Source organism: Coturnix japonica, chromosome 5, assembly GCF_001577835.2.
Source record: "Coturnix japonica isolate 7356 chromosome 5, Coturnix japonica 2.1, whole genome shotgun sequence".
Taxonomy (NCBI): Eukaryota; Metazoa; Chordata; class Aves; order Galliformes; family Phasianidae; genus Coturnix; species Coturnix japonica.
The window spans coordinates 53,200,733-53,223,879 of record NC_029520.1 but is presented as its reverse complement, the minus strand read 5'-3'; the positions used below and the strand labels follow the sequence as shown (position 1 = coordinate 53,223,879).

The 23,147-nt window shown below is 45.0% G+C and overlaps 1 long non-coding RNA gene across 1 annotated transcript in view; it reads left to right on the top strand.

Annotated features, from left to right (window-relative positions):
* LOC107315492 overlaps positions 1 to 23,147 on the top strand; it is a 129,930-nt gene that overhangs the window by 74,596 nt on the left and 32,187 nt on the right. Inside the window, exon 4 of the long non-coding RNA XR_004307344.1 lies at positions 13,204 to 13,401. This is a non-coding gene — a long non-coding RNA (uncharacterized LOC107315492). The remainder of the gene's footprint in view (positions 1 to 13,203; positions 13,402 to 23,147) is intronic.

Genomic DNA, 23,147 nt, shown 5'->3' with positions numbered 1-23,147 from the left:
ATAAAAGAAATGAGCCACAGATCAAAAAAGTCGACATGGCTGGGCTTTTAATTTTACCTCTTCGTCTTTTCCCCAGATGTGGTTGTGGGAAGGTATCAGCCAAGAAATTGCAGGTGGCACGGTTATCTGCTATTTACTGCGCGATGCTGCCGCTACCAGCTATTCAATAATAGGAAATGACTAATGATGTGGTGGAAATTATGAACCAGGATTAATAAAACTTGAAAAGGAACAGTCTGGTCCGTTTGATCCTCTGAAGAGGAAGTCTGTCTGTGTACAAGTCTTTTCCCTGAGGTGATGTTCTTATTAGTCTGATCTGAGTAGGGAGCAGAAGGAATGGAGCTTGGAAGTGGCTTAAAAAGAAGACGGTAAAAGAGGACACGAAGTATTGTTGAAAAACATCCCTGGGTGAGACAGGCTCCTTCCTAATGCTGCCTTGCAGGAGGGTGCTGGTAAGACGGAGGAAGGCAGGCCAAGTCTGTATGTCACTTGCAAGTGAAAAGGAATTTCTTGGAGAGTTGCATTTGACTTGGGTCAGATTCTGCTGCTCCTTCTCCTGCCAAATCCTCCTTGAGCTGTTTTGCTTGGTGAAGGACTGCGGTGCTTGGCTGCTTGCAGTGCTGCTCAGCCTTGTGAACAGGAGGTGCCAGCTTCTGAGCGACACGGGCAGTGCCTGGGTGGATAGCGGGATGCTGACTGCTTCCACAGAGCTGGAAAAACAGGAAAGTGTGCTGGAAGTTCAGGCCCAAGAAAGTGCCTTTAACCTAACCCTATCCCTAACCCTATCCCTAACCCTAACCCTATCCCCAGCATCTAAAGTCTGCATGTCTGTGGCTGACAGGGCAACATGGGGCTGTAGGGCAGCAGGGCTGTGCAGGTTGTACCACTGCTGATATAACGGGGCTCTTGCACAGAGTCTGGGGAAGATGGCCTTCTCTTAGCTCCTTCCATATCCCTGACAGGAAGCCTGAGGTTTCTTTCTCTTTTCCCTGTGAACCGGGACAACATTATGTTTGCTGTGTTCTTTCATGTAACACATTCCCGTGGCTGCATTGGTGAGGCTCTGCTGATCTCCTGCACTTTACCTGAGGCAGGTCAGGGTTGTAGCACTCAGTCTTTTCCCAGAGGACCGCAGTTGGTTCAGTAGGGATTGAGTAATGATGTCCACTGGCCTGTAATATCTGATAACGTGAAGGAAATGTCCTTTGGGTCCTCCTGAAACAGCTCTGTGTGTTTGGCTGAGATTGCAGAGATCTGAGTTCCCTGCAATGCTGTCTAGTCCCACTTTTCTCTGTGCACTGTTGTCCTTGTTTGGCAATCATTAATCCTCCTTTTTTTTTTTTTTTTTTTTTTTTTTTTTTTTTTTTTAGTAGTTCTTTTATTTGCTTTGCTGCTGTTGGAACCTGTCTGGGGAGGGAAATGTCATCAAATGGCCTCTAGCCTGGTATGTGAAATTGTGGGCAAAGCCTGCAGCTCTCACTTAGACCTGCTGAGCTCAGGGTTGTGCTGGATTGATCTGCAGAGAAGGGCTCCTCTCTCCTCAGCACAAGGCAGGAGAGGAATTAGGATGGAGGATGTGACCGCTTGCCTCATGGGGAACTCCTGTTTTTGTATGGGGTTGAAGCACGGCCCTCTGCCCAGGCCCAGTGCAGATGTTCTGGTATGGGGCTCAATTCTTGCTCTCCTTTTTCCTAAGGTTTGTGTGGTGTATGAAATGAGCTTTGGGCTTATATCTGTCATTAAAGTGGTCCATTGCTTTCTGACATTTTCCGTGGCAAGTTCATCTGGTTCATTAAATTCACGTGAATCAGCTGGATTCACTCTGATCTCATTTATAGTATCTGAAGATCTGTCTTCAGTTTCATGTGTGTCACCTATGAGAATGGCTGTTGCCTGGTACTTCTGAAGGACTTAACATCTGATTGAGGTCTATGTATGCAGAAACGAGGAGGCACCCATCAGATCTTAGTGTTGTATCTCAGGCAAGTGGATGAGCCATTGCTAATGACAATGTGTGAGCTGGGGCCTGGGGGAGTGTAATTCCCTGAGTGCTTTTTGAGAGGCCTCCTCTGCCATCTCTTCTGCTGTCTCCGAGTTCTTTCCCCTATGCCAACATTATTTTTCTCCCTCCTCCCCTGATTTCCTCTGACTTTTTCAAATAATTTATAATTCAAAGTGAAACTCAGCTATGCAACTTTATAAATATAAATTGTACGAGGCTGACCCTCTCCTTACCTCTGAGCTGGTATTTTTAAAAGCCCTATTGTTTCCCACTGCTTTAGAAGGTTAAAAGTCCAATCTCATTACAAATGCAGCGCATATGTTGTTGTTTAGGATTCTATTGGTGCATTACCTAAAACTACACAGTCAGTTGTATCTCCTGTGGCCCACGTCTCACGTCATCGTGCGAGTGGATTGCAGGCACTAGTATTTCTAAAAGCATTAAATCCTGGTCCCTGCTTTATAATACCTGAGGATCTTCCTTCTGTCTTTCTGGTATCATAAAGCATTTTCACTCTCTGCCTGGGCTATACAAAGAAACATTCAGGGCTTGAAATCCCATGATAGCTTTGATCATGCTGCTTTTAGGAAAGTAAGGACAGATGACTTTGTCTTGGTGGAATGTTCTTCTCTGCAAATGCTTCTGAAGTAATTTTTCTTGCTATTTCTCTCTTGATTTAAACTAACCCACTATCTGTTGCTGTTGACTTATTCATAAGCTATGCACCAAGATGCTCTTTTCCTCTCTGTGTCTGGAGGATTTTTTTATCTGCTAAGGTGAACAGAAACCCATCAAATAATTGGATCAAATTGAATTTTCAGTGTCACACAATGTTTTTCTAATTTATAGAGTCACCAAGGTTGAAAGACCTCCAAGATCATCCAGTCCAACCATCTACCTACCATCAATGTTTCGCTACTAAACCGCGTCCCTTAGTACAGCATCTGAATACTTATTGAACACCTTAAGGGATGAGGACTCAATCACCTCCCTGGTCAGCCCATTTCAGTGCCTGGCCACTCTTTCAGAGAAGAAATTTTCCCAAATATCATATTATTCTTAATGTTGAATTCTTAATTATCGTAAGTCTTAGCTTCTGTTCAGAATGGATCTGGTCCTGTCATGCCTAAGTGCCAATTGTGTTTAGTCAAGCATATTTGAAATGCATTGGAAGAGGTTCAGGTTGGATATTGGGAAGCTTTTATACTCAGAGTGCTGATCACTGGCACAGCTGCCCAGTGAAGTGGTGGGGGTTCCTGGAGGCGTTCAAGAACTGTGGATGTGGTCAGTGGGCACAGTGGGGTGAGTTGGGGTTGGACTTGAGGATCTTGGAGATCCTTTCCAATCTGAATGATTCTGTAAGTCTATGAAATCTACTACAAATGGTTCTCCTAATGAAAGTGAATGACCAGTCTTTGACTGTGTGGGACCAGTTGCTGCTTAGTGTAATCTATGTGGAATGAATACATCATCCTGACACCATCAGTATTGATAATTGGCTGCAGGAGGTCAAGTCCAAGTGTGTTTCTATGCTGGGTAGCTCTTATCTCAAGAAGTAATGATAAACATGAGGTATCTTCCATTTGATAACAATAGTAATAGTATCTTTACTGCTTTGTCTGCAAAAGCTCAGTGGTAATTCTCTCTGTTTGCTTTCCATAGAATAGAAACATTTGCAGAGCAGCGTCCACACTTTGCAGAAACAGATGCTCAGACTATTTATTTTCCTTCTTTTTGCTCTGAGCTGGATGGATGTAATGTTCTCTTGTGTTGTAAAAGGTTGTTTTTGTATCTCCTGGTCACGTTTCGGTATCAGCAAATATTTTAGATGTGAGTTAAGAGAGGTACCCCACTGACAGAAGAAGGCTGGCTGGACTTGTAGCATCACATCGTAAATTCCCTCTTCTGCTATGAAAATGCAATAAAATCCATGGCACGGCAGATTTACAGTGACAGTGCTGTTGCTGTGTTAAAGCAACTATTTCATCTCTTTGTTTCAAAACGCTGCCTTTACTGTACTACACACAATGAGTGCTTCCTCCAAGAAGCAAGGCCTATAGGCTTCAGATTAGTGTGAATGTGATCTCATAATGTCTCTCCATCAGCTTGTTGTACCGTTATCTCCCTGCTGCTAGTAAATTCTGGGAGTTAAATTTTATATGCAAATGTTTTATTTCAACCATCATTATATTCAGCTTATCATGAGCCTATTAGTGTCCCCACCCAGTTACATCAGCCCTGGAAAAACTGAGTTCAAGATGTCTTTTATAGTCTTACTGCAGTGTTGTATTTGCAAGCCTGACCACACACATGTAGTGAGCTCCGCTGCCTGTCACAGCCTCATCTTGTTGGGAGGTGGGCAGGGTCCTGCCTGAATGAGGAGCTTTATGAACACAGATCAGCTGTGTAGGGTTGTGGTAGCATGGGACAGGGTGTCTGCTGTCTCTAGACTGATGGCTGTGCATCTGCAGGTGCCTTGTCAGGCTGTATCAGTGCTTACCTTCTCACTTCCATTTTTGCTGCTGGATTCTGTCTTGCAATGGGAAGGCTGAAATGGCATCTTTTAATATTAATCCTATAATATTAATTAATATTAATCCTATAATTAATAATAATTAAAAGGCTTTCTGGCCTTTTACCTTTCCCACTGTTGGATCGTTGTAGAGGTGTCAGAGTTTGTCTAAAGGTGCTGCAGATTCAGCAAGGCACTTGATGTATGTCTGTTACAGCCCTCTGACCACTCGTAGAATCACTGAGGTTGGGAAAGACCACTGAAACCATCATATCCAGCCATCAACCCATCACCACCATCATCCTGCAAGCTGTAGCTGCTCCTTCTGGAGGAGTGAAGGAAAGAAGAGACATACTCATGATCCTATCTGTGTTAAATTGAGCAAATAGATCCTCGACAATGGAGGACCTTTGCTAGGGATCTGTAGATAGATATTGCCATTCCTGTAAATCAGGGTGTAAGAATTCCATTGGAAAGCTGCAGCTACAGCACTGTCTGCAGGTTAGCAGAATCCTGGCTCTCCATGTGACTCCATCAGAGCAATACATAGAAGAACATCAATGAAAATCAGAGTCAAAATGGTTTCCACTGTTTCTCCAGGTCACCAGAAGAGGTTCAGCCAACTGGTGGTTTGGGATTAACACGTGCATCAACTCACGTGGGCAATTCCAGTCAAGCCAGGAACTGTCTTTTCTATGGTTGCAAGGAAACAAAAGTATTGTATGCGAAGTCACCTGGCATTTTTTCCCAAATTGCAGAATTTCCTTTCTTCTGGAGAACTTCACATTTGCAAAGCAGCACGTTTACAGTGGATTCCCATATCAGAAGTGGTGACATCAGTGATTCCTCTTGCAACTTCCCATTGGTACCCCAGGGACAGGGCTGGTCTTCCTCTGTTCACACTCACTGAGCTCTGGGGACAGCAGGTGCTGTAATACACTGCAGTGCTGCTGCTCTTGCCAGGCATTAAAGGCAGCAAACATTGCAGGTATTACCACAATGCTCAGCCAATGCCAGCACCTGATTGCTCTTTGTCTGTGATAATTAACATCTTGTCGGACAGTGGTAGCAGAAAGCACTGACTGCAAACTCTTTCTATTCCTTTCAGTGCTGGTGAGTCTACTCCAGGTGATTTGGAGATATGGATTATCTGAGGCTCTATTCCTAAGGGGATGAGCTGCTGGGCAATTGGGAGTAACCTTTTGGATCAGTCAAGCTAAATATGATTTCTACTCCATTTAAGTTTGCTCAGATGTCCCTCTCAGGATATACAAAGTGACACACTTTGTGTGGTTCCTGGAAATTGAAGCTGTTTTCAGGATGCTTTTAGGCTTGTTTAGGGTTTAGCAGACAACTTGTTGGAGCTGTCTGATTTAACACACAGTGATTTCACAAGCTGTTAAATGGTTCAGCAGAGATTCCCACTTAGCCTTTTGCTGGTCTCTTAGGTGTTGCTCCACCAGTTCACCTGTTATATTTTGAGATGGCCATTGAAGTAGTTAGCTCTCTGATCATTCAGTTGTGGCTTGGCTATAAAGATGAGATGGATGAGAATATGCTACTGACAGACTCACACTGTAGTAAATAGCTTGTGTTCCCCAGCAAGGACTGGAACTCTCACAAATCTATGACTGCTTTATGACTTTCCCAAGGAGACACCTCTCACCAGAGAGACGTTAAAGGTTTGTTGCAGAGATGGTTGGAGCTGATCCCACTGAGGTTGTCTGGCTGGAAAGTATGTGTGTGAGTTTATGCATCCTCACACACCCTGTGTTTCTCTTCCTGCAGCCAGGAAGCAGATTCATCGTCCCGCCACGTATATTCATCAGGTGTTTTATGACCTCAGGTTCTTCTCAAGGAAACATCCAGCTTAGCTTGATGGAAGATTTACCCAAGTAAGGGTGTCATTAATAGCACCCACGATAAAAGTGGAGCATCACCCACGGTGACTGTATGGAGCATTGCCTGATAGCTGGGATGTCTGTAAAGTCAGCACAAAATTAACTACAGCTGCACAATAGGTGATTAAACCGGTTTTCTCATGCTGTAACTGAGTTAGCCCTCTTTAATACTCATGTAAGAATTCTTTCTCTTTTATAGGACTGTAATATGCATGAGCCCATTCCTTTCCACCCTTCCTATTACTCTACAGCAACGTCCTGTTTAATACCCTACTTTTATTTCTTGTTACTTCTTGCAGTCAATCTCCTCTCTTCATCCTGTGTCCTGGGAAGCTTAGCCAGGCACAGGGGAGTGTCTTGATGGAAAGTGATGGAAAGGGAGCAGAACCACGCCAAAGTTGTTATACTGGTCCCATAGCACCAGTAGGCTTCCCAGAGAATGATTGACACAGAGCAGATTCAAGAAAGCACTGAATAATACAAGGCCAGCAATAGAAAGGACAGGTCTGGAAGGACTGCTGAACTACCTGCTCCTTGCAGGAGGTGAGGGCCATGATGGAGTCGTGTTGTTTTTTTTCCATCAGATGACTAAAGAGTTTTCTGGAGAACAAACACATCCTGATCAAAGAGACTCCAGTCTCGTGAAATGAAGCAGACTGAAAATATATTGATCTGTTTAAATATTGCTAAGCTCCTCTTGGTCCCTGCTGAGCAGACGCCACCTATCCCATCCACCTCTAATCTGAGCAGCTCGCTGTGTCTACCAGACCTGTTTGCAGCGGGACAAAGCGCTGCCCTGGGAGGCTGCACGTCTCCGAGGGCTCTTGGAAGGGGAGCAGAATTCCACGTCTGCCTCGGTCCACCCACGCAAACAGGAAGGGGACCGTGCCAGATGATAAGTCCAACTTACCATCCAGGGTAACCAGATGCCAGAGAGGATTGTTTTCATTTCCACGGGATTTCTAATTAAGGGACATGCTTTAACTGTGTTTTCAATGGCTGAACATCCAAATGACAGTTTGATATGAGCAATTTGTCTGGCCGGTTAGATAAATTCATACCAAAGCTAAAGGATTTTCCGTTAGAAATGGGTGCACATCCTTTGCTGTGAATCGGATCAAACATTCCTGGAACTAAAGAATCCCCTTTATGTAACAACTTATTTTAACCTTCACTTGCAGTTTTAATGATCAAAGTCTCTCTTTCTCCTGGTTTGTCCCCAGTCTTGGGCTCTGCCAACTGCTCGGGTGTTTGTGGGTTTTCCTTTTCTGAAGTCTCGTTTCAATTTGATGAATGAAGGGAAATGTGCATTCCCATTTCTGCTGTCCCACCCAGACCTAATGAGCGTTAGCATTGTCTGACCGGCTCCTGGGGGAATTTGCTACCTGCATAGCTGCTGGCTGGGCTGTTGCAGCTGCATTTCTTTTGAAGCTTTATTTTTGTTAGAGATGTGATCCAGTCTTGGGAACAGGTAAAGTGAGGGAGGGTGCTGGTGGCTTTCTGCCTGAAAAAGTGGAATGTGATTAGACTATTAGCTGCCCTTTGTTCCTGCAATATTGGAGATCCATCCAGTCGTGCCAGTTGTTGCTTTGGTTAAGGACATGCTGCCTTTTATTGTACTCATAGAAATAGTTTGAAATCATGTTCGTGATATGCATGGCTAGCTGAGGTGATGTGAGCAAATGTTAAGTGGATTTGTTCCTGTATGAAACTGTCCTGGTAACTTTGAGGGGTTCAGCTAGAAAGACTTCGGTATTTAGTTTGGGTTGTTGGGAACTGAGCTCTGAAGGTTACGTGATTGCATGTTCTGCCATCATCACATGGCACCATTTGAAACACGTCTGAGTGAAGAATACAGTTATTTTTGGTACTGTCCCAGAAACTTATCAGGTGAAATGCAGTTAATGAATCAAGAGCTTAAAAATATCTGCCCAGAAGCAGCAGGTACCTTCTGGTGACTGAGTACAAGAATTTCATTCAGAAGAATGACTCACAAAAATCTTTTCTTACCTCATCTCTTCACAGATTATATTTCTCTTACTTCCAGGGATGTTATAGTTTTGCTCTTTAAAATACACCTGCACCTTGGCAAATCAGAGGACAGAAAAATCTCAGTTTGGATGAGTTCAGTGAAGATTTAGCTGAAATCCTTGTAGGGTTCACCTGCCTCAGGTCTTCTTGTAGCACACGCAGCCCACGTGGTGCTGGAGGGAGACTGAGAGCTGCGGGAGAGGTGGCCAGAAAACACAGAAAAGGAATCCATGATTTAAATTCAGAGTGGGTCAGAATGAACACAAAGGGAATGGTGAGTCTTCTAAGGTTATGTCTGAAGCAGTGTGGTGGGGAAGCCCAACAGGACTTGCAAGCAGATGGGGGCCGATAAGCCAAGGGAGACTGGGATAGAGCCTGCTGGCTGGGAAAGGATGCGGGTGGCTGAAGGCAGGTAGCTGGGTGGGAGCAATAGTAATGGGAATGTATGGGATGGAAACAGTTGTCAGTGGTAGAGGCGGGAAGTGTAGTAGACCAAGTACATAGAAGGAAGCAGGGACAAGCTGCACTGGGGAGATTCAGGTTGATCTTAGGAAATAACTCTTCTCCAAGAGAGTGGTGAGGCACTGCAATGGGCTGCACGTGGAGGTGGTGGAGTCACTGGAGGTGTTCAAGGAATGTTGAGATGTACTGAGGGATGTGGCTTAGTGGAAAATATTGGTGGTAGGTGGATGGTTGGACTGGAAGATCTTAGAGGTCTTTTCCAACAGTGATTCTGTGATTCTATGGCAGAGAACCAGTGTGCATGGAAGAGATACGTAAATGGGACACTAAGTGTTATAAGGAGGAGTACCAGGATCATGTGTAGAACCAGGAGTTCAAGATAGCCACGTAAATCGTGGTTTTCAAAGCAGGTCAGTTTGAAAGGGCTGTGCTGTAGGAGCCAGACTGTAGGACAGCAGTGGAAAGAGCACAGGATCATTTGAGTTGGAAGGGACCTTGAAAGGTCATCTAGTCCATGTGTTCATTTCTCTCCAAGCTGCAGCCAGAAACAAGACATCCCACCATGCTGAGTTCCTCACCAGCTCTGCCACTTCTGCTGTCCATGACAGAGAATATCTAAGGCCAGTTGAGGAAACAAATGGGCTGATCATAGAAAAAAGGCATTTACATCATTGCCTGCACTCCGAGGACTTCAGGCGTGGGCCATCTTGGGCTGTGCATTCTCCAAGCGTGGAATGATTGAATTTGCAACTGTACTAATGTTTCTCTGAATGTAGTCTTGATAAATAGCACGGGGCAATGGGTTAAGAAGATGGGGAAGGATTATGCTGTTCAGAAGGGAACAGCTTTAGCAGATAGCTAATTAGAGATAACAGAAGTGGAGAGCACAAGGCTAATACATCATGGCTGAAATACCCACGTTTATTAATAAAGCCAACAGGGAAGAACTGCCTGTGTTCTTATTTTCTGTGTGTTTGATAGTCCCCAAAGACATCAAGGCTCCGGCGCTGGGCACTGAGAGCTTTTACAGGAAGATGGTATTTGCATTAAGAAGCTCAGTTCAAACAGACAGGGCAGACACAGAGTGGGAGAGGAGCAAGAGTGCTGAGAGGTAAAGCAGGTGGCAATGGTTAGCAGCAGAGCTGATGGCTGGGCTGCTGAATCCCAGGGCACTGATGTATCTGTTAAATTGTACTGTTTGCACTCGTACTGAAGCCAAAAGGAGGTCTGAGTAAATGCTCAAGGCTAAAAGCACTATGGGATGTCTGCCTCAGCAAGGAAAATCTGAAATGGGCTGATTTTGCTTTTTTTAAAGGAAAAAGCAAATGAATCCGTTCCTATTCTGAGTGGTTCTGCTGCCACCATAGCACACAGTGGGTGCTGTGTTCCGAAAGGAGAAATCCCATTAAAATCAGAAGGGCTGCAGCCCTGAGCCCTGGAGGGAGATGCAGACATACTGAAAGCTGTTTGTATTGGCTGAGAAACACGCAGGTTAACAGTACTTTAGCATTTTCACAGGGCCTAGAAATGTCCTCCATGCTTTGCAAGACAGCTTAAGTAAGTTGTTAATTACTAGTCCCAAAGATTTATATAATACCACCTTGGGGCAGCAAGAACAGAAGCTTTGATTCCTGAGTAGATGAGGGCAGTTCTAGCAGGGAACGCGCCAGCTTTGTGCCCTCCTTGCCCGGAGCAGCCCCTGCTCCAAGGGCATCAATTAACCCAATATTGGTGTGCTCAAATTCCATATGAGATTTAGCAGGAATTTATATGAGTCTTTTTGTATACAAATCTCAAGTCTTCTTCCCTCCCATCCAAATAGGCTGGGAGTGCCAATACGCTGCAAGGGTTGTTTCCAGGATTTTGATGGTCGTTTTTAAGAAGCGAAAGTTTGGAAATTGATTTAAGTGCGTTTCCTTGCTTGACTAAAAGCCATAAAGCCATCAGAAGAAGCGAATCCGGGCAGTTGTGTTACAACTCAAAAAGTGTAGGGCAGCATATGTTTTAGCTGAGCTTATTTAGGACATCCTGCAGCTAAAATCAGCCTACGGAATGGTCGAATTTCATTAAAGTAACATTCAGACTATTTGTACTCAATTAAACGTTTATTTAAAATTTCCTCTTGATTTACTGATGCAAATGCATTGTTCATTTTTCGCATACCAAGCGCCGTTGCTTGGTCTCAAGGGAATTATTGTTACAAATTTAACAACTGTGACATATTAAAAAGCACATTTAAGGAAGAAATTAAGGGTTGGAAGGATGTGACCAAATGTTTCCGTAGCGTTTGGCCAAAATGTCTCTGAAATGCCAACGTGATTTTACCAGGAGTTAAAACCAGAACTTTCAGAGCTCGTCTGGCCTACCAAAGAGATAAAGCAATCCTTGCTGCACCGATGGCAGCCATACATCCATTGCACTTGCCAGAAAATCATTTCCTAGGTTTTATTTTCATTTTGGAAACTACTTTTAACTGTTGGGTAATTAATGTGTTAGCTCTGTTCTGTGCAGCTGATTAGCAAGGAGGAAGTCAATAGCTCAGAGCGTGGAAGCAAAAAGGTTCAAATGAGATGCTTCGTGGAGGCACCTGCATCCCTAATTAATGGCCAGGCAGGAATGTCAGGAACAGCTATTTCAGGAAGTTCTTTGAAAGTCAGACCTCAAACTGAGCAATGAAAAATAGGAAATGGTGTTAAACTGAGACGGGGGAGGTTTAGGTTGGATCTTAGGAGGAAGTTTTTCCCCCAGAGGGTGGTGACGCACTGGAACAGGTTGCCCAAGGAGGCTGTGGATGCCCCATCCCTGCAGGCATTCAAGGCCAGGCTGGATGTGGCTCTGGGCAGCCTGGGCTNGGCTGTGGATGCCCCATCCCTGCAGGCATTCAAGGCCAGGCTGGATGTGGCTCTGGGCAGCCTGGGCTGCTGGTTGGTGACCCTGCACACAGCAGGGGGTTGGAGCTGGATGAGCACTGTGGGCCTTTGTGACACAGGCCATGCTGTGATTACTTCTAAGAAACACAGGCGTGCTCTCAAAGTGAATTGGGAAGGGTGCGTGTGGAATTCTGTGGAACTGTGTCCATGCTTATTTTCCAGTAATTTTGGTTGCCTTGGTAGGTCATCAGAACAAGATTGTTCCAAGGGTTGTGAAAGCCTCTTAGGGCGCTCAGGGCACCTGCATAGGAAAGCCTTGATGCTGGTGTTAAGTGTTCACAGAATCCTAGAATGGCCTGGGTTGGAAAGGCCCACAGTGCTCATCCAGTCTGAATGAGATATTAGGGCCCATGGCTCGGCAGTAGCTGTGACATTAAAACATATAAGATGTTACTAAAGGAGGCACTCAGCAACATTTTTTAGCTTCCCTAGATATAAACAAGAAATGTTCTCTACAACAGTAAATTATGACTGGGGGTGAGTCACTAATGTATTTAGAAGGACGTCCTCTCTGGAGACCACAACTGGCTAAAGTAAGCCAAGAGGGGGCAGCCCTGGTGGCTGAGGGGCACAGCGGGGAATTCTCAGGTGGCTTCCTGAGATCGGTGTGTTACACACCGCTGCCATCCTGAATCTGTGCGGGACACATTTTCCAGTGCTAGAAATAGATGTGGCCCTCTGCTGTTGGCACAGATAAGCTGATTCATAGCTGCTGAAACGTTGTCTTCAGGAGCAGATGTACAAGTGAGAAGGTATCTTATGCATATGGATTTCTGGTAGCTTAAGGGAGATACCCACCATGGAATTCAAAGGGCACTTTGAGCATTCTGTGGCTCTCTGGAGATAAATGTAGTTTTTGCAACTGATAAGCCAGTTCTGAAACTTCGATTTCCACTTTGGTGTTCATTAAGAGCTCAGCAGCTTTAATCATAGAGTCCTAGAATGGCCTGGATTGCAAAGGATCCCAGTGCTCATCCAGCTCCAACCCCCTGCTGTGTGCAGGGTCACCAACCAGCAGCCCAGGCTGCCCAGAGCCACATCCAGCCTGGCCTTGAATGCCTGCAGGGATGGGGCATCCACAGCTTCCTTGGGCAACCTGTTCCAGTGCGTCATTACCCTCTGTGTCTGATATCTGACCCAGGCTATAAAAAGAGTTCTTTTATGTTATGCTTTGCTTTCAAAAAGTGAGTGTGGTGAAGATGTGGTGTCGTAGTTCAGAAAAATCCACAGCAGTGACCTGCAGCTTGGAGAAGTGTATCTTCATTCTTGACTGATGTAGTAACTGCTTAGCTTGTACAGCTGATTTTACAAAAATATTTATTCCAGTGAAATTAATTCCAGCACGCTTCTGGCTTCTCCTTTCAGAACTTTTCCTTGTTCCTTCATTTGGCTCTTGATGAGGTGAGAGCTGCAGCGATGGCATGCAGAGACTCTCGTTTGCAATAACATCACTCTGCAGCGCGGTCCGGTGAGGCGGACCATACGGCTCTACGTGGCCCTGCACACTGACACGCCAACACCGCGATGTCGAAACGCGGACGGGAAGGACTTCACATCTGCCTGGTAATGTAACAAAGCAATATTAACATTTTTGTAAAATGTTCTGAAAGCGGTTTGGTTTGGCTCGCCATTCAGATGCTGTAGCCAAGGAGACTGTCCTGAGAGTGGTGCAAGCAGAAAAGCAATGCGCTGTAGTAACTGAGGCTGCAGGATCTGAAGTGCTATCTTAATAAGGCAGTAAATGTGGCAGAGCATTGTAAATTCCCTCGTTTTTCTGCCTGTGCCCACATACTTGAAGAAAGGCAGCAACGTCCTGCACAGCGCAAGGTGCAGTTTAGGTATGTAGTTTTCATCCTGATGGTCCCCCTGAAGTTCACAGTAAGTTTGACCTTTCCTTGATATGCTTTATTCTGATTTATTTGCTAATTTTGTCAATTACCCAAAGTTTAAAGATAGGTGCTGGTCAGGAATTGCAAAGTGATCACTGTAAGCACCAAAAGAAGGATAGAGAATGAACTCAATTCCAGTCTGCCTATCAGAAAAAGAGAAAGGTATCAGCAGGGATTCTTAATCCAGCAGCAGAAGAAATAAAATGAACTGGTAGCTCAGAACCTCAGGATTAACAGTTCTGAGCAGGGAAATTTAAACAAATACAAACACTGAACAATTATTTGCACTTTACAAAGGATGCCTGAATGCTTCCTTAACAGCCTTGCAGGGAGGGTTCTCTAATTCAGCCACCGTGTAGGTGGGTAAGTGCAGGAACTGGAGGTTGGAATCCCACTGCCTCTGGGACAGAAGCTGAATTGGAGCGGTTATAACAATCCCTTCAACCCCGATGATTTTTATTGCAGCTGGACTTCCCACCCCGAACCTGCTGAGGTCCTTGGAAGCTCTGTCTGTGCTCTCCTGGACTGGATTTTGTTTGCACGCTAGTTTGGGAAATGGTTGTTCTTCATATGTGTACTTGTATTTACATGTGAACAAGAGCATTTATTCTTCATCAGCCTTTGTTCTTCTATTTTTAAAAGGGTTACTCATCCCTTCAAAGATTAGAATCAGCTTTATCTGATTTAGGTGACAGTTCTCACCCCATGAGCAGCAAGAAATTGAAATGAACCGTTTCTGGAATGAGCTGTTGTTGATCCAGGCTGTCCAACAAGTACTTGAATAACAAATGTCTCTTACCAAACCAGTGTTGGTTCATGAACTGAGAAAAAGAATGAAGTTCATTGGATTGCTTGTTTGCAAAACACAGTTCAGCCCTTTCTTTGCCAGAGTCTAGCTGTCAGGAACTAGATCCTTAACTGCTAAACCAACTCAACTCATTGACTCAGTGGGGAGGTGGCAATCTACATTAAGTGATCATCGAGACTCAAGAGTGCAGCAAGACAGCAGTGTGAAAAATACAAATGGGAGGGGGGAATGGTAGCAAAACATTTCAGGACAGCCATTGAGATTTCTGGGATGAACTGCAGATACAGTCTGTTTTCTGCAAAGACAAGTTTTTTGGGTTTTTGGTTTTTTTCATCTTTTATCTCCTATTTTTCATAGTGCTCACAAAGATCAAATGTGAAGCAAAACTTGTAAGGAGGAGAAAGGTTGGCACAAGTGATGCAGCAAGGGGGTATGAACAACTTTAGAAACAAATCTCTTTGTCTTGACTATTTTAGCCTTCCTTTTTATCATCTGGTTCTATTGGAGTGTCACCACCAGCTAGAAAAATTGCTGTGCTGGTGTTGCCTGTAATGTACCATCAGTGCTGCAGGAGCACCATCTGATCAAATACAACAGATTTTCCACTGAAGTTGTGTTTATTGGCTTAGCAGTTCAACTGGCTTGAGTGTAAAAAATCCCAGCAATTTCACATGTTTGAAGCTAAATCATTTACTTGATCTTTTCTTCTCTGGTTTGGTCATGAGACAGTTGCATAAGGAGGCATCAGGCCCAAAGAGGGAACAGTGTGATGCAGGCAGCTCTTCAGACTGAGTGGGCACTGCTGTAATATTCTGCACTGGTATGGGGGAATAAAATTATGTTGCTTTTAAATGTGTTGTATTTGTCTGTGGATAGACATGAAGTGGAAACGGTGTCTCCTGTAACTCAGTGCAGGTTTGAAATGAGCCAAGCTCAGGAGTTGGTTCTTCTTAAGCAGATAGGCACAGAGACAGTGCTGAGTCAAGAAACTGTATAAGGAAAATTCACTCATCTGAATGAAACAGCCTGAGGAGGAAAGCGACTAGGATGTCATTGCCTTGCACTGAGGATGTAGGAAACAGTGGATAACAGCAGAACAAGGTGAAATGGTCTGAAGTTGAAGGAGGGCAGATTTAGGTTGGATGTCAGGGGGAATTTCCTTACTGTGAGAGCGGTGAGGTGCTGGAACAGCTGCCCAGAGAGGCTGTGGATGCCCCGTCCATCCCTGGAGGTGTTGAAGGCCAGGTTGGATGGGGCCCTGGGCAGCCTGGGCTGGTATCAATGTGGAGGTTGGTGGCCCTGCCTGTGCTGGGGGGTTGGAGCTTCGTGATCCTTGAGGTCAGCTTCCATCCCAGGCCATTCTGTGACTGTGATAATGGGTCTCTTGGCATGTTGAGGTGTGAAGGTCTGAAAATTAAGCATGTGACCTTAGGGCTCAGCTGGGCTGGAAAGGAATCTTGGTGAAGAATTCAGCATTTGTGGCACTTGGGAAGAGGAATTAAATAAGGCGGATAATTAAGGGTTAATAGCGTTATTTATTGGCAATGTTGTAACGTTTAGAGGCCCTTCCTTTTTTCATATTGCTTATAAAAATATGTAAGTGAAGACAGTTCTTTTCCAAAACAATTTGGTTTGAGAACGCAGTTAACACAACAGAGATAACCCCCAAAACATGAATCGCCATCTCTTTTCTAGTGAGCAAATACTAGCAGCTCCTCAGGATGTGCTGGTGCCGGTGACTGCACTCACTGCTCACCTGCCTCTAATGTTTCATGGTTGAAAAAAATGTTGGTATGAGATTTTGAAATTAGTTCTGCAGTGAGTAATGCCTGCAGATGTGCTTTGAGAGAGTTGGTCTGTAAAGTGATGTGAATGGCAGAGCACACATAGTGTCATGGAATCATTAGGGCTGGAAAGGACCCCCAAAGTCATCTAGTCCAACTGTTGACCCGTCAATCTCATTCCAACCACAGGAGGTTTTTTTAACAAACTATTGTGGGAGGTGACAAAAATCTGGATGTTGGCTGCAGGATTTTAAAGCACCTTAAAAAAAAGAATTATAGTCAGCAGCTTCTCTGTTATCCTGCTGCACTGCAGAATCCCTTACACTACAGCCCAGCTCACTCCATCAAAGCCATCCCAGCTGAACGTTTGGCCCATGAGATGTATCCAAAATACTGTAAATTCGTAGGAAAAGAAATTCTTTGCCTCCATTAGCATTTCAACACACGGTTGCTACAGAGATCTCGCTGGGGGTAAAGCATTAAAATCCTTTCAAAAGTGGTTTCGTTGGCTAATTAGACAATAAACATAAACCTGATGCATCCAGCTGTACAAATAAAACGTGACTTTAAAGTTTCGTGTCCTGTGTGCAGAGTAGGCTTGAACTTGGAGCCAAGGCGGGCCGAGGGAAGGTGGCTGGCGTACAGCTCCGGAGTGCAACCTCGGGAGAGCTGAAAGAGAGTTTATTTTAAGTGTAACTCAAAGGAACTAAGTACCAGTTACCACAAATAGGGTGATCTTTATCTTCCTTTGTTGGCTTGTGTGAAAGGAAAAGAATCTCAAAAGAGTTGTGCGCCGCAGGCTTCACAGAGAGGATATCTCCCTCACATTGCTGACATGGCTCTCATTTTTTGGGTGCTACCTTACTGCTGAAGGAAATTAACAGGTCATTCCAATGCCCTCTTATGCCCTTGGCTCCTGGTAGGCGTGATCGAGTAGCTAAATGCTCACACAGTGACATTTCTGCCCTCCTGCAGTTGGTGAAGGGGAATTGGGTTCCCCCGATGCAGCTCTTCGGCTTTGGCCATCTTGGAGCGGCACCTGTAAGCGCTCACTTTGAGAGATTGCTAATGTGCTAATTACCCGGGACCCAAAAATGCAAGCTGTAAACAAATGAGGACTGTATTTATAATCAATCAATTTTATGACCTTCTGATGGTGATGATATCAGTGGAGTTTACATTAGGAGCCCTCGTACTCCTCCGGGGCAGCTGTGCCCTTATGTTTTAGTTACAGCTCGAAGAGGATTTTGCTAATTTACTTTATAGTAAGAGTACTAAGGAAAAATATTACCTTCCCTAAACAGCTGAGCCCGTTACCAAGTCTCATTTTTAAATAAGGAAAACACGGGGACTGTCAGTACCTTGAGGCTGTATTGTCAGGTGATGGGCTGTTTTCAAAACACGCGTGGCAGAAAGTAATGACTTCAGAGCAAAATATTGTTCTCATTGGTATAAGTTGCCGTGAGACAAATCCCACACCCTCTGATGTCAATGGAAAGACTCCTTTTGACTTCAAAGAAGGCTGGATCAGGCTCTAAAAGAGAAGTTGCCATCGTAAAACACCACAAATGCTTTATGGTTCGTGTGCTTAAAAATCCTCCGCTCAACGGTCATCTTTGCACAGTTTACCTGGCTACGTGCAACGTGGAATTTCTGTGTTTGCTTTGCAATGGATTTATGACAGAAGAATGCCTGTAAAGCCTGATTTGTGAAGTGTTAAAATGATGTCCTGGAAAGCCATGCAATGCCAAAGTATACAAGATGCCCTGTAATACCTCAGCTGGAGGAAGGCTGTCCAACTTCCCCGATGTTACTAAGTTCTCACAAAGAAAAACAATGCTGCTTAACCATAGACAGATGTATTAAAAATAGCTAGATATTGTGCCCTTGTTCTTTTATTGGAGTCATTGGCTTTTCAATCTACGTTCAGATTAGAGTTTGAGGACAGAACTGTTTCCTGCATTTTCCAAAGCTTTCGCTTGAGCAACTTTTAGAAGTGGGCAGGATGGGGGCCCTCAGTGCCCATGGTTATGAGCCCCTGGAGCTGAAAGCCCACAGATAACTTTATTAGCTCCAGACCAGCAGCAGATGCAAGCTATTCAGCATCATTTCTTCCTCTCAGCGTTGCGCCCTGCTCTAAACATGGGTCATAAATGGGATTTGTTTCTTTGGATTGTATAGGATGCTGTTGATGAGAGCTGTTTTATCCTGTGTCATGTCCCCAGTGCCTGGACAGCCGAGAGGGCCTTGCTGGAGCCCTGAGGCTGGACGATCCATGAGGTTACTCACCAAAAGGTGCTCAGGAATGCTCCTACACCTGAGTGCTTTGCTTACGCACTGGAGCTTGGGGACGTGTTCCCCCTCCCCCCAGGGATATGTGTCTTCCCTAGGCTGCAGCTTGGAGCAGAGGGCTCTGAGAGCCCCTGGGAGAATGCTGCCCTCCGCTCAGCAAGCTGAGCCTTGGCGGCCTGTTTGCAGGGCAGGCAGCCGGCCAGACAGCTGGATTGCCATGGCAAAGACAGTGTCTGGCCTTTTTAAAAGAGAAGCTTGCTAGATTTATGTGCGGGAATGGATGTAGTCCTTCTGGAGTTGACGCAGCCTAATGAATGAGATGGGGAGTAAAATACTTTCGACTTACTATCAGGGGTTAACGATTCCTGCCCTCTCTGCTCTCCCCTGCTCACGTTTTCCCCCTCCTCCAGCCCCAGTCCCCCTGCTGCGCCTCTATTTCCCCAGCAGTGGCACCACCTGGTTTGTTTTCAGTGTCAGGTATATTACAGACTGTCTGTCAGAGGTTAACAGCCACAGCTCAGCCTGTTCCCATGTTGGACCTGATCTAAACTCCCTCCCTGCCTTAGTGCCTCTTGTTTAGTTTCCCAAAGTGTGATGGTATGTGGAGAAAGCAGTTTATTGGTCCTTTTTAGTTGTTTGGTGGTCAAGAGGATTCCATCCCTACTTGTTCATGGTCTTGGGACCCCACTCTGTACCTCTGCAACTCTCTGCCTGTGTGCTCAAGTTTGAGACATCCCAGAGAACAGTGATGCACTGAAGTGGAGATGTGGCACTGAGGGACCTGGTCGCTGTGGGGGTGGGGTGGGGAGCTTGGATGTCTTTTCCAACCTCAGTGATCCTATGATTCCTTGAGGTTTTTAAAAGTCACCTAGAAAAACATCATCTCACTTATGAGCTCTCCTTGGCAGTCACTGGCAGAAGCCTGGATACAGGACTGCTTAGTGGTCTCACTACTGTGTATCTCATAACTGTCACAACCTACACACAAACACATCCACTCAATGAGAATGGGGTTGTCTTACAGCAAAAGCCTTTAGGGCCAGACTAAGCCTTTTCGTGTATCAATTCATCAGCCTGTGAGAGGAATATCAGCATAAAAATGAGCTTGATACGACCTCTTGTACATGTGCACTGGGTTGGAGACCTTTATTTGTATCTCCACATTGGACCACTGCCTTGTGTTGTAAATTGTATCACAGAATCCCAGAATGGCCTGGGTTGCAAAGGCCCACAGTGCTCATCCAGCTCCAACCCCCTGCTGTGTGCAGGGTCACCAACCAGCAGCCCAGGCTGCCCAGAGCCACATCCAGCCTGGCCTTGAATGCCTGCAGGGATGGGGCATCCACAGCCTCCTTGGGCAACCTGTTCCAGTGCGTCACCACCCTCTGGGGGAAAAACTTCCTCCTAATACTGAGATTATTTTCTGTGAGATTCCTTTCTCTGCTGGTGCTGCAGCTTGGAATTGTGTGATGAACAAGGGACTGGATGGTCCCAGCATTAAGGCCTTGTAATGCTGGCTGGGAAAATGGGGCAGTTCCCAGGTGGGGCTGACCCTCAACTGGATGTTTCCTGGGGGCCACTGTTCGTATGCTGATCATCTTCTGGGTCCCTGACTTACCATTGTACAGAACCTGATATGCAGCACTACAAAGGACCACCAGCAGCCACTTTATTCAAGGCAAGCGGGATGCTGAAGGCATGAAGTAGTACATAATGCTAAGTGCCGTGAATAATCATGCCCAAGGCATATCGAATTGGGCTCTGGAAATTAATAGGCACTTTTGACCTCCTGTCTGTGTCTCAGCTCCTTGCCTATAAAATGGGAAGTGTACCACTTTCCCATTTTGCGGGGTGAAAAGTAATTAATTAATAGTGGGCAAGCCCTCATATATTATACTGAAATGCTCTTTAGAAAAACCTAGGGAGAAATTATTAATCTGGCCTTCAGAGCAGAATTTGGGCTGCAAAAGAAGAGATAGAAAGGCACAGTGCATAGAGAGGGGGAGCAAAATACTGAATAGCTGCTCATTCATTCAGCACTATTCACTGTGTGTGAATACAGTTACATAAAAGTGGCCTGAAATGATGCTGTAATTAAGGACCACCTCATGAAACACAGCACAAGGGAGCTGTAGTGAGGTGGCTGCTTCTCTTAATTTGCTGTGCTGGATTTTGAAATCTAAATATGGATTTTATTTTATTTTTTTTTTAAATGCCATTTTAGGTGGGGTTCCTTGGGGCAGAAAGCTTTTGTTCAGATAGAGCTCTCGAGTTTGATTAGCCATGAATTGCTTCCCCTTCGCTTTCCAGTCTTTCAAAGGAATGAAGGCTGTGCCCAGAAATAACATGTTCACCAATACAGGTACAAACAGGGCTTCAGAGCAAGAATCAAATGGTGTGAATTTGGGGAAAAGCCTTCTATTTCTATAGCTTTAGTCACTGAATCAGAAGCAGTAACTTATGTCAAGTGACTCAGTGAAGAGAGCACATTCCTGGATTAATAGTTACGGAGATCAGCTAAAATCAAAGCTATAATTCAAGGTTACTTATGTAATAGGCGGGATAATTCTGGTAAATCGTAAACTGCAAAGTCTGGGTACAAGTTTTTGATGCTGAGGTTTTATTTTTTTCCAAGTGATGAAAAGAGGATCCAGGATACAATGAATTAATTGTCAACTACTAGAGTTAAGTTTCCTAACTGGAACAGTAGGCAAAAGGATGGAGCTTGGCGATGCAGAGCAGCACAGAGGAAACATGTTCTTAGCTCAGAAGTATCAGCAGGACTATGGTTGGTAATAATAAACAATGGAGTTGTTGATGTGCATTTTGCAAAGGTTAGGGTTGATTTTTATCGCCAGAAATATTTTTCCTTGGAGCTGCATTTGCTGCATTTTTCCAAGTATTTTGCATTGCCTGTTAGCATCTGGAACACCAGAGCATCTCTAACATCACTGAGTGTCTCTTTGCCAAGTTCCAGGAATAGAAGAACAGCTACCAAGAAAGGTCGTTCTTCTGATATTCCAGCTTGCGCAGTGAAATGCAAAGCATTTGAAAAATAAGTCTGGGAACTTGGCTAGCGCTCCTTGGGGATTACCCATCCGCAGCCCATCGCCTCCTTCACGGAGCAGATGGCAGAATTGAAGTGGGTCGGTTTCATGAGCAGAACACGCTCCCGGGCTGGTTTCATACGTCCCCACCAAGGAACACAACATCTCACTGGGGTGGTGCGTGACATCGGGTTGTCCTCTGCCATCTTCCCCCCAGGCATGTGGCCACCAGACGCTGACTGCTGCACACATGAAGAGGAGACCGTTCCCATCTTGTGGTCTTGTGGTGCCGTCAGTTCCCTCAGACCAAAGCAAGCCACTGCTTAGTGAGGCACGTGGGTCCCCTCAGCTGCTGCCATCTGGACTATGTTGTGATGACAAAAGGCAGGACGTGTGGCCATCTTTCAGGTCTAACTGCTACAAGGAGAACTGTACCCCTTACAGGAGGTTCTTTTAATGCTTCTGATCTTGATCCCTTCTGAAGTTCTTTTGTACTTAGAAGTACTTGGCAGGCTAGGAGCTAATGGAAATTAGTTTCAAATTTATCCTGATGAATTTGTAAGTTTATCGCTATAGGCTGAGCACAGTGCCAACCAGGACAAAGATGTGAACCAGGGTTGTAGGTTAGCTCTAGCTGTTTTCTCTTAGCCTTACTTAGACCCATGCAGATGGATAGGGGTTATTCTTTGGTTCACAGAGCATGAAGGAGTGCTTTCAGCCCAGACAAAAATACAGCAGGTGCTATAAAGGGGGAAAACAAATAGGTGAGCTGAAGGCCATCCTTTCAAAGCACCACTCTCTGTGTTCCCATCTCAAAGTCCTTTGCAATCCCGGGGAAAGATTCTGATTTACCCCCATAGTCCTTGTGCCCTTTCAATTTGAGTAACACTGCAGGTTTTTCCAGACACCCTTACATAACTTGGAGGTGACCCATAACTGAACTAATAAACGTGACCAGTTGAGCTCCTGGAGATCAGACTTCACTGTCTCGGACGGTTTCACCGTCAGTTTTGGTTACTCCACAGTCAGGGTCCTGAAATTGTCTCTCTTACTGTTATTTCTCTTTTATGTTTAACTGGCCCCTCATTAAATATGAATTGATAACCAATTTTCATGAAGCTGCTTTCTTTTTGACCCACACAAACAAACAATTAATAGTTATTCTTAGTGTGCAATGCCTCGCATGCAGCTGCCTTTGATTATCGTGTTTTGGAGGCCTCTCTATTATTTTGCCTTCTCAGGAAAGCCTTATATGATGTTATAGTCCCAGATAGCACCACACAAACTTTGTAAGTCCAAAGGAACGGAGCAGGACCAGTTGTCAGGAGCTGGAGGCTGCAGCCCTGCTGTGTGACTGCTTACATGCCCAAGACTGCTGCCAAGGAAAAGCTGAAATTCGGTGACAAGGAAGTGGTGATGGAGTTTCTGCTGATGGATCTTGAGTCCTGGTGACCACCAACGTGGCTTTTGAGAGCAAACCATTCAGATT